The following is a 14,974-nucleotide window of genomic DNA, read 5'->3' on the forward strand; positions in this document are numbered from 1 at the left end:
GCATAGATTCATAGGCAACATTTCCAAAAGAAATGCCTAGAGAAATTATGAATTTTAGGCAACAAAGCCTTAACTTCTGAAATTGGCATTTTCATGCCTTCCCTACAAAATCGTAGAACAAGGTTTTGGTAGAAATCTTCCTTTTCACCAAAACGGCACCAAAGGGAAATAAAGAAGTTTCTGCCACTCCCACCCTCACCCCAAAGGCAAAGCTAAGGCAAAGACAGTAAATTTAAGGAAGATATTACTGATAGGCATTGAATGCCACACCCACATTAAAGAGCTGGACATCACCCACTGGCAGCCCAAGGCAATGTGACTCCAAATATCCTCAGAAGAGCAAAGTCAGAAAAAACCTTGAGCACTACACCATCATCACCAAGTCCACTATGACCATATAGTCTACGGAGCAAACAGGACAGGGTAACACATGGATGTCAAGGTTGACAAGCACCACACCAAGCAAGCTATAAAGAAACTGAATGTCACTGAAGTAGCCAAGAACAACACCCTGATCAGGCCTGGTGGAAATGTACAGTCAGTGAATTCCTGACTACAGCACTCTGGATGTTACCAGCAAAACTGGGATTGTCTAAATTGGGTCCAGCTGGCTAATCCTAACTATACTTTTTGTATCATTTAAAAAAAAAAGTTAGGCGGTGGTAGCTCACGCCTTTAATCCCAGCACTCGGGAGGCAAAGGCAGGTGAATCTCTGAGTTCGAGGCCAGCCTGGGCTACAGAGTGAGTTCCAGGACAGGCTCCAAAGCTACACAGAGAAATCCTGTCTCGAAAAACCAAAAAAAAAAAAAAAAAAAAAAAGTGCAAAGTATGCAAAGTGTGATGACAGCGCACACGTTTGACCCCAGCACTCAGGAGGCAGAGGCAGGTAGATCTGGGAGTTGAAGGCCAGCTTGATCTATAGAGTGAGTTCTAGAGCTACACAGAGAAACTATGTCTTGAAAAACAAACAAACAAACAAAAAAGTGTAATTCTGGAATAGACTGAAGCACATGGCCAAATATGCCATTCCTTAATTTATGGTAACAATTTATGTTAATAGTTACTGAGCACTGGACTAAGGAGTAGCATCATTATTTAATCCTCCCAATGTTTCTCTAAAATATACTATGTATTTTACAGATGAGAAAACAGGCTAAGAAAGGCTGCATCACTAGTCCAAGGCTACTGACAGAGGAAATTACATAGGAATCTAAGTGGACTTTTTTGGGGGGGCTATAGGGAGATCTCATTCTATAGTCCAGGCCTGATACTCATAGCAACCCCCCTACTCATGCACCCAAGTGTTACAGTTATAGGCATGACCTACCACACTTGGCTCAATACCTATATTCTTCTGTTGTTTTATTTATTTATTTATTTATCTATTTATTTATTTATTAAAGATAGAACCTTACTCTGTGGCCCAGGCTAACTTAGACCTCACTCTGAAGACCAGGTTGACCTCAAACTCAGAGATCCACCTGTTCGTGCATTAGGACTAAAGGTATGAACCACCATGCACCATGTCTGGCTTCAGATTTTAATTTCTTTTTTTTTTTTTTCTTTTTTTTTTTTTTCCTTGAAACAGGGTTTCTCCATGTAATAACAGCCTTGGCTGTCCTGAAACTCACTCTGTAGACCAAGATGGCCTCGAACTCACAGAGATCCACTTGCCTCTGCCTCTACATACTATATACATAATATGTACATAACACTATATACATAATAAAGATTTATTTATTTTATGTATATGAGTGTTTTATCTGCATGTATGCCTGCACGACAGAAGAGGGCAAAAGATCCCACTAGAGATAGTTGTGAGCCACCATGTACTTGCTGGGAATTGAACTCAGGACTTCTGGAAGAGTAGCCAGTGTGCTCTTAACCTCTGAGCCATCCCTCCAGCTCCAAAATAAATAAATCTTAAAAAAAGAAAAGAAAAAGACAGAAAAGAAATGAACACATCATTTAATCATGAGATTCTTTTTTTTTTTTTTTTAAGGAAAAAAAACAAAAAACTAAAAATAATGAGCCAGCATGGTGGAACACACCTTTAATCCCAGCACTCAGGAAGCAGAGCCAGTCAAATCTTTTGAGTTCAAGGCCACCATGGGCTACACAGTGAGACTTTGGTGATATACTGTGTACCCTAATAAAATTTGCCTGAAGATCAGAGAATAGAACAAGCCACTAGATTAAACATAGAAGCCAGGCAGTGGTGGCACACACCTTTAATCCTAGCACTGGGGAGGCAGAGATCCATCTGGATCTCTGTGAGTTCAAAGCCACCCTGGACTACATGAGATTGACTCAGTCTAGGAGAGAAACAGAGTCAGGCAGTGGTGGCACACACCTTTAATCCCAGTACTGGGAAGCACACACACGCCTTTAATCCCAGGAAGTGACGGCTGGGCGGAGAAAGGTGTATAAGGCTGAGGAGACAGGAACTAAAGGCTTTTGCAGAACAGTCCCTTTCAGCTAGAGGCTTTTTCAGCTGGAGCCTTTCGGGTGGACTCAGAGAATTTCAATCAGAGGATTCATGGAGTTGTTGAGGTGTAACATGGCAGTGGCTTGTTCCTTTGTCTCTCTGATCTTTCAGCATTTACCCCAATATCTGGTTCTGGGTTTTTTTTATTAATAAGACCTTTAGAAATCCGAGTTACAAGATTCTGTCTCAAAAAAAAAAAAAAAATCAAATTAATACTGATAATAGATAAACAAAGCTGGGAACCAGGCATGGTGGAAAATACTAATAATCTTAGCTGTTTAGGATCCTGAGATTAAAAACAATGAAGAGTTCAAGGCCACAGAGCGACAGAGCCAGAGTAAGCTCCAGGACAGCATTCAGCTACATAGTGAGTTCTGAGCCATCCTGGTTACATGAGACCCAATCCCCAAAAGGAAAAAAAAAAGGGAGGGGTGGGGATTTCAGTCTGAAGTCTGCTATTCATGAATAGAATGATTTTTAAAAAATGTATCTTGTGCCTGGCAAGACGGCTTAGTTAAGAGCACTGGCTGCTCTTCCAGAGGACCCATGTTCAATTCCTAGCACCCATATGGCAGGTCACAACTGTCTACAACTCTAGTTCCAGAGGATCCAAAATCCCCATACAGATATATGTGCAGGCAAAACACCAATGCACATGAGATAATACATTTTTTTTTAAAAGCTGTGAACCAATGTAATTTTATTCATAAAATACAAAAGGTAGCTACTAGGCCAGGCGGTGGTGGCTCATGCCTTTAATCCCAGTACTTGGGAAGCAGAAGCAGACGGATCTCAGTGAGTTTGAAGTCAGCCTGGTCTACAGAGCAAGTTCCAGGACAGCTCGGACTGTTACACAGAAAAACCCTGTCTCAAAAAGACAAACAACAACAACAAAAGGTAGCTACTACCATTACTCTATCTCAAATGCTGAGGACTGACCACACAGAATATATCAAAGTCGGAGCTCAGTGAACCTGAGCTAGAAAGGGACAAAGTTGGTCTTCTAATCAAAATCCAATCTTGATTTCAGGAATCTACAGTTCCCAATGTGAATATCAACAAGTATAACTCAAGAAGTCCTACACAGTCAAACAATTTCTCAAGGTCTGTTTTGAAGCCAGGTCTGATGGTACAGGCCTTAATCCCAATTCCCTGAAAAGCTAAGGCAGGAGAACGGCAAGTTCAAGGCCCTGCTGGGCTACAGAGTGAATTCAAGGCCAGCCTAGGATACTCGGTGAGACTGTCTCGAATGAAAAAGCACAAAGAGGGCTGGGGGTGTAGTTCAGTAGTGAAGCTCTTCCCGAGCATGAAAGAGGCTCTAGGTCAACCCCAGGACCACAAAATGAGGGAAAAGAAGAAGAAAAAAAACACCTGTTTTGAGAAAGGGTCTTTAATACTTGCCAGAACAGTGGCATCATGGGGAGAGGGGATAATTCTAAAGACTGGAGAGCAAAAGAATTGCTCTTCTTATTCGATTGTGTCAACTACTGAGTTTAAATTAGTTTAAGTTATACGAGATATATGTGTGTAATAAACAGGTGTGCATACACTCAAATTGAAACTAAAATGAGCCATAACTCTCTCTGAAAAAAAGGCGTCTATATCCTAAAATAAGAAACTTAATTTTATTCGACTGGAATTAATCTTACAACTAAGAGAATACACTTCAGATTTTCCTATATTTTACCGGAGAAGGAAAACCAGAGCTCCAAAATAAATATCATAAGCAAAGCTTAATAGCCTCACCCATCAATCTCAAACTGTTTATTTTTAGGTATCTAGAAATCATGATGAAAAGTAGATTTGTTCTAAGATACGTCTGTATCTGAACAGCATTCCCTCTGTACAATCCTTGTTTCTATTCTTCTCTTTTCTAATTCAATTCTGTTTGGTTTCTAAGTTAAGAAGTGTGTTTCATTTGCATAAATGGTAACTATTCTGAGATACTATTCATGACTATACATTTGAATTCTTTAGAGTACCATTCATAACTTCAAATGAAACAGGAAAAAAACATTCATTCAACTTTACCTTCATGGTGACTAAGATATGAGTGATGCTAATGTTATACTACTGTAGAGCAAGGAGTCCAATCTACAGCCCCAGGAGAGCTATGGAAGCAGCCCAACACAAAATCATAAACATACTTAAAACAGCAGGGGATTTTGTGTGTGTGTGTGAGTGTGTGTATGTGATTTTTTGTTGTTACTTAATTTTGCAGGTTTTTTTCCTTAAGATTTTTAATTTTGCCGGGCGGTGGTGGCGCACGCCTTTAATCCCAGCACTCGGGAGGCAGAGCCAGGTGGATCTCTGTGAGTTCGAGGCCAGCCTGGGCTACCAAGTGAGTTCCAGGAAAGGCACAAAGCTACAGAGAAACCCTGTCTCGAAAAACCAAAAAAAAAAGATTTTTAATTTTTTTTTTTTTTAAAGATTTATTTATTTATTATGTATACAGCATGTATGACCGCAGGTCAGAAGAGGGCACCAGATCTCATTATAGATGGTTGTGAGCCACCATGTGGTTGACTGGGAATTGAACTCAGGACCTCTGGAAGAGCAGTCAGTGCTCTTAACCTCTGAGCCACCTCTCCAGCCCCCGATTTTTAATTTTTATTCACGTTTATGTATGTGTCTGTAAGTGTGTGCAAATACCCAAAGACACCTGAAGAGGGTATGAGATTCTCTGGAGCTAGAGTTACAGGCAGTGTGAGTCCTGGATAAGGGTGATGGGTATTAAACTGGGGTCCTCTGTCCTTTGGAAGGGCAATGAACACACACACACCCTTTTTTTTTCTTTTCTTTTTTCTTTCTTTCTTTTTTTTTTTTTTTTTTGCGACAGGGTTTCTCTGCATAGCCTTGGCTATCCTGGAACTCACCTTTAGTTCCAGCACTTGGGAGGCAGAGGCAGGTGGATCTCTGTAAGTTTGAGGCCAGCCTGGTCTACAGAACAAGTTCCAGGACAGCCAGGGCTAATTACATTTATTTATTTTGTGTGTGTGGAGGTCAGAGGACAACTTGGAGGAGTTAAATGTCTCCCACCATGTTCAGTTTTGGTTTTTGTTGTTGTTGTTTTTAATTAATTTACTTTATATACATAATAGATGTTTTGTCTGCAAGTATGTCTGTATGAGGAATCAGATCCCCTGGAAGAGGAGTTACAGACAGCTGTGAGCTGCCATGTGCTGGGAATTGAAATTGAACCTGGGTCCTCTGGAAGAGCATCCAATGCTCTTAACAGCTGAGCCATCTCTCCAGCCCCATGATGATAACACAATGTAGAATCGCCTCAGAAGAAAATGTCAATGAAAGACTATCTAGATTAGGATAGCCTGTAGGCATGTCTGTGAGGGATTGTTCTGATTATATTAATTAATGTGGAAAGACTCAGCCCATGTGGGTGGCGACATTCCCTGGCTTTGGGTCCTGGACTGTGTAAGATAGTAGAGAAAATGAGCTAAGCAATAGAAGCATGCATGCACTCATTCTCTCTCTGCTCTTGACTGTGTATGTGACTAGCTGCTTCAATTCCTGCCTCAATGGATTATGACCTGGAACTGCAAGCAAAATTTAAACCCTTTCTCCCCTAAGTCACTTTCTGTCAGAGTATTTCATTAGAGCAACAGAAATGAAACATTTCATTCAGAGGCTGAACTCAGAGGTCTTCAGGTGTGGGAGCAAGAGCCTTTACCCAGGAAGGCCTTAAGCCGTTTTTTAGAGTTACAAAGTATCTAAGCAGGGACAGCAAAGATACATCTTAGCCATAAAGCTCAAACTTCAGTTAAGAAGAATCCCAGCAGGTTCTAGCAAGTTCTTTTAAAAAGCAATGCAGGTTGATCTTTGGGCCTAAAGCTTTTTTGTGAGTCTTTCATTCATGAAAGTAATAGTCTACTAGCTCTTTACTCCATCTAATCTTAATCAGTGATAAGAAATTGAATTTACATAGATCTGCATAAATAATTCAGCTCTCTGTACTGCTCCAATATACTTTAACTTGATAAAATAAAATCTGAACAGAATAAAGATAATGTGGCTATTTGAAAGTTGTCATTTCCTGATTTCCCTCAATTTCTTTTCTCATCCAAAGACAGGAGACGTATAACCAGAAAGGAGGAACAGAAGCCAAGCAGCCCAAGCACCAGCTCAGCACCCATCTGCACTCACTTCCTTCTACTGAGTTACCCTGCTAACTCAGTGGTTTTTGCCTGGGGTGATCTGGCTCCTCAATGTCCGTGCAACGATGTCTAGAGATATTTCTGGGTGTCACATTGGGGGAGGATGTCACACTGCTATTGGCACCTAATGGGTAGCAAACAGGAGACTGTTTATGAAATGGAACTAAGAGAAGCCCACACAAATGACCTTAGAGAAGCCAGACATGGTGGGACAGGACATCCGTCGAGAGACTGAGGCAGAAGGATCAAGAATTCAAGACTGGCCTGGGCTACAGAGTGAGATTCTATTTTAAAACAAAACCACAAGAACAGAATAAAACAGAGGCATTGTTAGCATTTATTAAACCTATATGGTATGTTGTACATTGACCATACAAAAGTGAACCATAAAAAGGCTGAGGATACCAAGTGTGGTGATGCACGCCTTTAAATCTCAACACATGGGAGGCAGAGGCAGGTGAATCTGTGAGATCAAGGCCAGTCTGGTCTACATAGTTAGTTCCAGGACAGTTAGTGCTACATAGTGAGACCCTATCTCTAAGGGAAAAAAAAAAAAAAAAGCTGGGAATGTGGCTCAGTGGTATGACACTTGCATAGCACATATGAAAGCCTGGGTTTAGTCTCCATTAAAAAAAAAAAAAAATTGCCGGGCAGTGGTGGCACACGCCTTTAATCCCAGCACTCGGGAGGCAGAGCCAGGTGGATCTCTGTGAGTTCGAGGCCAGCCTGGTCTACAGAGCAAGATCCAGGACAGCCTCCAAAGCTACACAGAGAAACCCTGCCTTGAAAATACAAAAACAAACAAATTAAAAAAGAACATTAAGTCCCATCTTTAAGAAGCACACAGTAGGGCTGGAGAGATGGCTCAGAGGTTAAGAGCACTGACTGCTCTTCCAGAGGTCCTGAGTTCAATTCCCAGCACCCACATGGTGGCTCACAATCATCTGTAACGAGATCTAGCACCCTCTTCTGTATACATAATAAATAAATAAATCTTTAAAAAAAAAGAAGAAGAAGAAGAAAAAGAAGCACACAGTAAACCAGGCATGGTGGTGCACGCCTTTAATCCAGCACTTGGGAGACAGAGGCAGTTGAATCTCCAAGTTTCAGGACAGCCAAAGGCTACAGAGGAACCCTATCTCTGGGGGGAAAAAGGAAGAGGAGAAGGAGAAGCAGAAGCAGCACACAGCCAGGGAAAGCAGTTTTATAACTTGTCTGACTTTGGGGGGGGGGGGGTAATAATTTTTTGAGATTACAATATAATTACATCATTTCCCCTTCCTTTCTTCCCTCCAAACTCTCCAATACCCACCCCTGCTTCGTTCCTTTTCCCCTATTGTCCTTACGTGTGTGTGTGTGTGTGTGTGTGTGTCTGTGTGTGCCTAAATACAAAACTACAGCCGGCTCGGTCGGCACGCTGTCTCCTTTTTTTCAGAGCTGACCACTTGGTACTGGATAACCAATCAGTGTGCTCCTCCCTGGGAAGAAGCTCCTGCTCCCATTGCTCCTTGGCTGCCTGTAGCTTTCATTGTCTGACTTAGTTTGATTCTGATTAGTGCTTTAACCAAAGGGGGAGGGTAAGTCAATGAGCCTTTCCCAAAGCAGAAGATGACATCTTAGATCTGCTCTAAAGGAAAGCAAAAAGCATCTTGCCGGGCGGTGGTGGCGCACGCCTTTAATCCCAGCACTCGGGAGGCAGAGCCAGGTGGATCTCTGTGAGTTCGAGGCCAGCCTGGACTACCAAGTGAGTCCCAGGAAAGGCGCAAAGCTACACAGAGAAACCCTGTCTCGAAAAACCAAAAAAAAAAAAAAAAAAAAAAAAAGCATCTTATTCCATAGCCTATATACACTCTTCCCAAAAAAGGAGAAATCCAACAAAAAGTCATGGAGCATCAACTGTTCCTCATGCCATAAACTTCAATTTTCTTTTATTTTTTAAATTTTATTTTATTTATTTATTTAGGTTTTTTGAGACAGGGTTTCTCTGTGTAGCTTTGGTGCCTGCCTGTCCTGGAACTTACTCTATAGACCAGGCTGGCCTTGAACTCACAGAGATCCGCCTGGCTCAGCCTCCTGAGTGCTGGGATTAAAGATGTGCACCACCGCTGCCCAGCCTTTAATTTTATTTTTATTATTTAACTATGTATATGTGTGTCTATCTGCACACAAGAGCAGGTGCCCACAGAGAGGAGAGGTGTCAGAGTCCCCTGGAGCTGGCTGTGAGCCACCTAATGTGGGTACTGGGAGTTGAACTCAGTTCCTCTGCAACAACAGTATATATGCTCTTAACCTCTGAGCCATCTCTCCGGCCCCTCAAACTACAACTTTCCATGTCTTCTTTTGGCATCACTAATGCCCAGGAGTCTGCCTCCCTTATCCAAATCCCCAAAAATTATGCATTTCTACCTATTTCCAAATTATCAATTGTCACCCCACTCAACCTGAGTAAGACTAATACTCAAGAAATAAACATAACTTTTGGTTGGCCAGGCATGGAAGAGCATGCCTTTAATCCCACCACTCAGTATATCTTTCATTTGTGTGTGTGTGTGCAGATCCACCTGCCTCTGCCTCCCGAGTGCTGGATTAGAAGTGTTTGCCACTACTCCTGACTGACGCATAGAATGTACTCAGAATCACAAGCAGATGTTAGAATGGAGCATGCTAGTTCACTATTTCTGCAGTTATTTTCAATAGTGTCAGCAATTACGAAAGGATGTTCTAGACCAGGATCACTCCTATTCCCTGGTCCAATTCCACCATTTCACACCCTCTACACCCAATGAAAGTGCTATTATCAGACACTATGGAGCCATTCAAATAGAATGAACTGGAGCCTTCAAACAGTGGTTCCATAGTCTTCTGAAGGACAAAATTCTTAAAATCTATGTTGTCATGAGGGTTCTTATAAAGAGAAGAAACCCTTCATTGTCAAACAATGAACTTCATTCTATAGTAGAGGTAGCTCAGAAAAGCTAAGGGTACATATAGTATAACTGAGGATGTAGCTTAATTGGAAGAGGCTTGCCAAGCATGCACTAAAGTCCTAGTTCAATCCCCAGCACCACAAAACTAGGTATAGTGGCACAAGCCTCCAGACCCAGCACTTGGGAGGTGGAGATATTGGGATCAAGAGTTCAAGGTCATCCTCAGCTACACAGCTAGTTCCAGACAAGCCTATGGAAAAAGAGACCTTGTCTCAAAGCACCAGGGAAAAAAAGAAAAGAAAAAAGGAAAATCTGACCCAAATTCCATCTACCAGAGATTATCCCATATTACACTAAGCACCACCCTGCAGGAAAAAAATCAGCTCTAAAATCCTGCAGGCACAGATCTTTCTCTCAGTGTACAGAAAACGGTACCATTTCTCTCAATAGCTATAGAAAACAAAGAGAGCAAAGGACCTATGGAGTATTGTTTATAAAAGGGGGGCAGAGAGGCTGGTGATGTGACTCAGCTGTAAAGTGCACCCCCTTAGCAGACACAGTGGAGTCCCCACTATCAGGACCACGAATAAAGAAAAGGTGGAGGGGTCCTTTAGCATCTAAAAACAAGTAGGGAGAATACTAAAAGATCTGTTCCGGTACCTAAATAAATGCACATCAGCTGTATTTTAACTAAAGTGAAAGCTTTATATCACAGAAAAGGAAAGAAGAAGTTCTCCACCTAACACTATTTTTCGGACTCTGAAATCAACTCCGTTATACAGTGTTCACTGTATGAGTGTTTTGCTTACAAGTATGCATGTGCACCATGTGTGTGCCTGCTACCTGAGGTCAGAAGAGGGAATCCGATCCTTTGGAACTGGAGTTACACATACCCACACAGACAATTTCTTTAAAAAAAAAAAAAAAGAAAAGAAAAAGGCTTAAGGGGCTGAAGAGATGGCTCAGCAGTTAAGAGCACTTGTTGCTCTTGCAGAGGACCCAAGTTACTAACACCCACATGGTGATTCACAGCCATTAAAAATAATAATAATATGAGCCGGGCGGTGGTGGCGCACGCCTTTAATCCCAGCACTCGGGAGGCAGAGCCAGGCGGATCTCTGTGAGTTCGAGGCCAGCCTGGGCTACCAAGTGAGTTCCAGGAAAGGCGCAAAGCTACACAGAGAAACCCTGTCTCGAAAAAAACCAAAAAAAAAAAAAAATAATAATAATAATAGTAGGGGCTGGAGAGACGGCTCAGAGGTTAAGAGCACTGACTGCTCTTCCAGAGGTCCTGAGTTCAATTCCCAGCAACCACATGGTGGCTCACAACCATCTGTAATGAGATCTGGCTCCCTCTTCTGACCTATAGTCACATATGCTGCATATACAATAAATAAATAAATAAATAAAATAATTAAAAAAAACCTTAACTGTCAAAAACCAAGTGGGAAGCTGGGCAGTGATGTCCCAGCACTCAGGAAGCAGAGGCAGGCGTATCTCCGTGAGTCTCAAGGCCAGCCTGGTCTACAGAGGGAGTTCAAGGACAGCCATGGCTACACAGAGAAACCCTGCCTCTGGAAAAAACGAAAACAAGCAGGACATGGTAGTGGCCAATGTCTGTAACCCCAACATTCCAGAGTCTGACGAAGGAAGATACTGAGTTCAAGGTAAGTCTGTGTCACATAGGAAGACCAGACTCAACAGAAAATAAATAACAACATTAAAAAGAAAACAGTAAGATATAAATAAATGTCCAAACACATCGTGTTTTTCAAATGACGATGGCTCTGAATCCTCTTCATAGCAAAATCAGATTATGTTAAAACCCAGAGTTAAACCAGGCGGTGGCGGCGCACGCCTTTAATCCCAGCACTCGGGAGCCAGAGCCAGGCGGATCTCTGTGAGTTCGAGGCCAGCCTGGGCTACCAAGTGAGTTCCAGGACAGGCTCCAAAAATACACAGAGAAACCCTGTCTCGAAAAACCAAAAAAAAAAAAAAAAAAAAAAAAAAAAAAACCAGAGTCAAATCACAGCTAAAATTTGGCCAAAGACTGAAAAGTATGGCGGGAACAAGGAATCAACAGTGATAACTCACTCAAATGTTGTCTAAAAATTTATCCGAGAGGATTTGAGACTTAAAGTTATTTCATTCTAGATTCTAGAATCTACAAGCTCATTCTCGAAGTCCAGCCAACTCAATTGCCTTTTCCTGGGCAAACAGTGCCTCCCACACGGCCGGGGCTGTCCTCAAAGCTCCCTGACAGGAAGCAAGAGTTTAGAAGTTCCTTCCTTCCTTCCTCCTTTAGCTGATGCTTTTCTGCTTTTAGAATTTCAAACAAAGAAAATACATATTGGCTCCTGAGCTAAGAAACGCCCTCTTTCTCAGCAACTTCCTCTTCCGATCTTCCTCCCTGCCACTGACAGAGAACAATACCCACAGCTGGACCTACTATTTTGATTAACCCAAAGCTCTAGAGGGTTCTAAAGCTTAAGGGCTATGACACCCGACTACCTCCTACCCAAGTCCACTGCCTTCACTCACCTGAAAGAGAAGGAAGAAACGGTACACTTACAACACAGGTAGGCTACAGAAACGTTGACCATGAGGAACCCAGAGAAATGTAAACGAACGAAATTTCCGAGATTCCTCCCTCCCAAAAAAAACGTAGTCTTCTTACAGAGAGACAGACACTGGGATCGTCCCCCCCTGGACCAGAACTCCGGTGTCAAGTCAACACCAGAAGCCGGGGAACTTTCTTCTGCAGGACGCAGACCGAACTCTGCTGTCCTGACATGCTTGGGGAGGGACTTTTAACACTCGCAAAGGGTCCCTTCTAAGTCACGGAGTGAGAAAGGAGGGTGGACTTGTAACGAATAACCCTGAGCTCAAGACCTCGCCTGTCCCCACACCAGGAGCGGAATCAAATCTCTGGGCTACACCCCTCCATTTCTGACAAAGCGAACTTCCCTTTTGAGCGGGCCGTGACTTACCCCTGGCCCGGTGCTTCCCAGAGGAAACACCCTCACGTTGGTAAGCGCCTCACAGTACTGTGTGGCCCTGGGCAAGTTACTTAACCTCTCTGAAACTTGGCTTCCTCACCTGAAAACTTGCAAGGTCAGCTGGAAAAACTAACCAAGCATGTATTCCTAAGGTGTGGCACATAGTGGGACGACCGGAAACGTTCTTCTTGCCTTTCTCCCTCTTCAGTACTGGCTGAAATGCCAATAGTAGCCCCAAAGGCTCCAAGGAGTTCCTCCTCATCTCTCAATCTATGGACGGCTGTATAAAACTTCCTCATCTCACAGGACCAAAGGAACCTGGCCCGACCCCGCCACGATCTGGTAGCACCCACGCTTTGGGACAAGTGGTCCCGTAAGCCAACTCTCCTTTCTCTACGTGTGTTCTGTGCACACGTGCGCGCACACTTAACACACAGTGCCCTACCCACTCCCCAGCTTAGCAGCAGGCCAGGGACCTCAAAAGAGGACGTCAATTCCTTCATGGTCCAAATATGGAAACTGAGGCTCAGCCTGGAGGAGAACTTGTCCAAGAGCTCGGGAAACTGCTGAGACCCAATCCACATACTTCTGGCGCGAAGTCTTTTCACAAACGGTAAACTGAGGCCCAAAGGACGGAAGTGACTTGCTCAAGAGCACACGGTGGGCTGGTGGCAGGGCCACAGGTCGGCACACTTTCGCCGGGCCCTTCCAAGTCTCCGAAGGGCCCTCTGGGTCACCACCACCCCTGGGGTGTGGCCACGGCGCTGACAGCACGCGGACCGCAGCGGCGGCGGCCAGAGCGGGCACCGGATCCCCCCGGACCCCGCAGGGGCCGCCGGGCCACCGCTCGCGCCTCGCAGCCGGACGCGCCCGGGAGGGACTTGTTGCTCACCTGACCTCGCGCAGTCGCCCTCAGCGACATGAAGGGCTGGCCGGCCGGCCCGTGTCCCCACGGAGTGCGCCCCGGCCCACCGCTTCGCGGGCTGCCACACTGCCGGAGCCCCCCTCAGCGCGCTACGCCCCTAGCCGCACTCCACCGGCCCGAGTCCGCCATTACGTGATTCCCCGCCCCGGGACGCAGCCACACCCCGCCAACCGTTCTGATTGGCTCTCCGCCCCGCCCGCCCTGGGCTTCCAGCTCCCCCATTGGTCTGAGTCCAATGCCAATTAAATAAGTACGCAAAAGACGTATTCGAAGGTAGTGTCCCGGGAACTCCACCCGAGCGACTTCCGCAATCGGAGTAAACAGAGGCCAGGGCAAACCAAGTGAGGTGGAGGTGGACAGAAAGGTAAATCGACGCCCAAGTTCGAGCGGAAGAATATCAGCTAAGAAAGTGCAAGACCTCGTCAAACATGGGTTGAAAGATGAATTCTTTTTATTAGAGTCCAGAAATCCAGTGTTTTGGGTGGAAGGAACGGGCCGAGCCTGTGAACTTTCTGAGGACACCCCTCGAGTTGCAAATAGTTATGTCCCTTCACGCCTTGTCCCAGGCGGGACCGAAAGTTGGCTGGAGAGTGTGAGTCATAGGCTTCAGCTCGCCCCAAAGCCTAGGTATCCTGGCTAAGCTTGGGTACTGGAATTGGGAGTTAGTTCTGAGAGGCCACTGTCACCTGTCTCTTCACTCTGCGACTTCAGACAACTCCTGCCTACCTAATTCTCACTTTGTTCTACAAAATAGAACAGCAGGCCCAGGCAGATCTGCTTCCAGTCCATGAAGGTGGGCGATGCGAGGATGCACGCCCAGTGGCTTCTTGAATCTAAAATGCTGCAGCTGGATGACAACGTGACGAATCCAGTTTAGCCCATTTAGTATTCTAGAGCAAGTCTGTGTAACAGGTATAGGCCTCTTACGGAAGAATGAGTCTTAGGCAGGTGGCTGCTCTGTTACTGTCATGTCCGCTGCGCTCTTTGCAGTGAACTGAACTTTTGAAAACGAGAGTTGTGGGGAGACGCAGCTGTCAGTAAAGCGCCGCCTTGAAAGCAAGAGGACCTGCATTCTAGAACTCAGATTCAAAACAAGAAGTCGAACAGACCCGATGAGGCAGACCTGTAGTGCCATCTCTGGAGAGGCAGAGACAGCAGACCTCTAGAGCTCACAGGCCCAGGCAGCTAGCCTGCTTGTCCAATCTAGGCCAATAAGAGAACCAGGTCGCAAAAACCAAGATGGAAGTTGCCAGAAAAGCCCCTGAGGTGATTCTCTGGCCTGCACATATACACCCTCACACACAACATGCACACACACACACACACAAACACACACACACCACCCTGAATTCATGAAATAAGTTTTGCCCACAGTCACCCGGGTAATTGGAAATTACCCCAGGACTCAAACCTACATCCCTTAGCATCTATCCCTGTTTTCTTACTCTTATTAGACATCTTG

The 14,974-nt window shown here is 44.5% G+C and overlaps 1 protein-coding gene across 1 annotated transcript in view; it reads right to left on the reverse strand.

Annotated features, from left to right (window-relative positions):
- Wasf2 (WASP family member 2) overlaps positions 1-13,649 on the reverse strand; it is a 70,803-nt gene extending 57,154 nt beyond the window's left edge. The window contains exon 1 of the mRNA XM_052716713.1: positions 13,480-13,649. The gene's annotated coding sequence lies outside the window, so the exon portion shown is untranslated. The remainder of the gene's footprint in view (positions 1-13,479) is intronic.
- Positions 13,650-14,974: the final 1,325 nt, after the last annotated feature.

This window comes from Peromyscus californicus, unplaced genomic scaffold (assembly GCF_007827085.1).
Source record: "Peromyscus californicus insignis strain IS unplaced genomic scaffold, ASM782708v3 Scaffold_5__1_contigs__length_169319896, whole genome shotgun sequence".
Classification (NCBI taxonomy): Eukaryota; Metazoa; Chordata; class Mammalia; order Rodentia; family Cricetidae; genus Peromyscus; species Peromyscus californicus.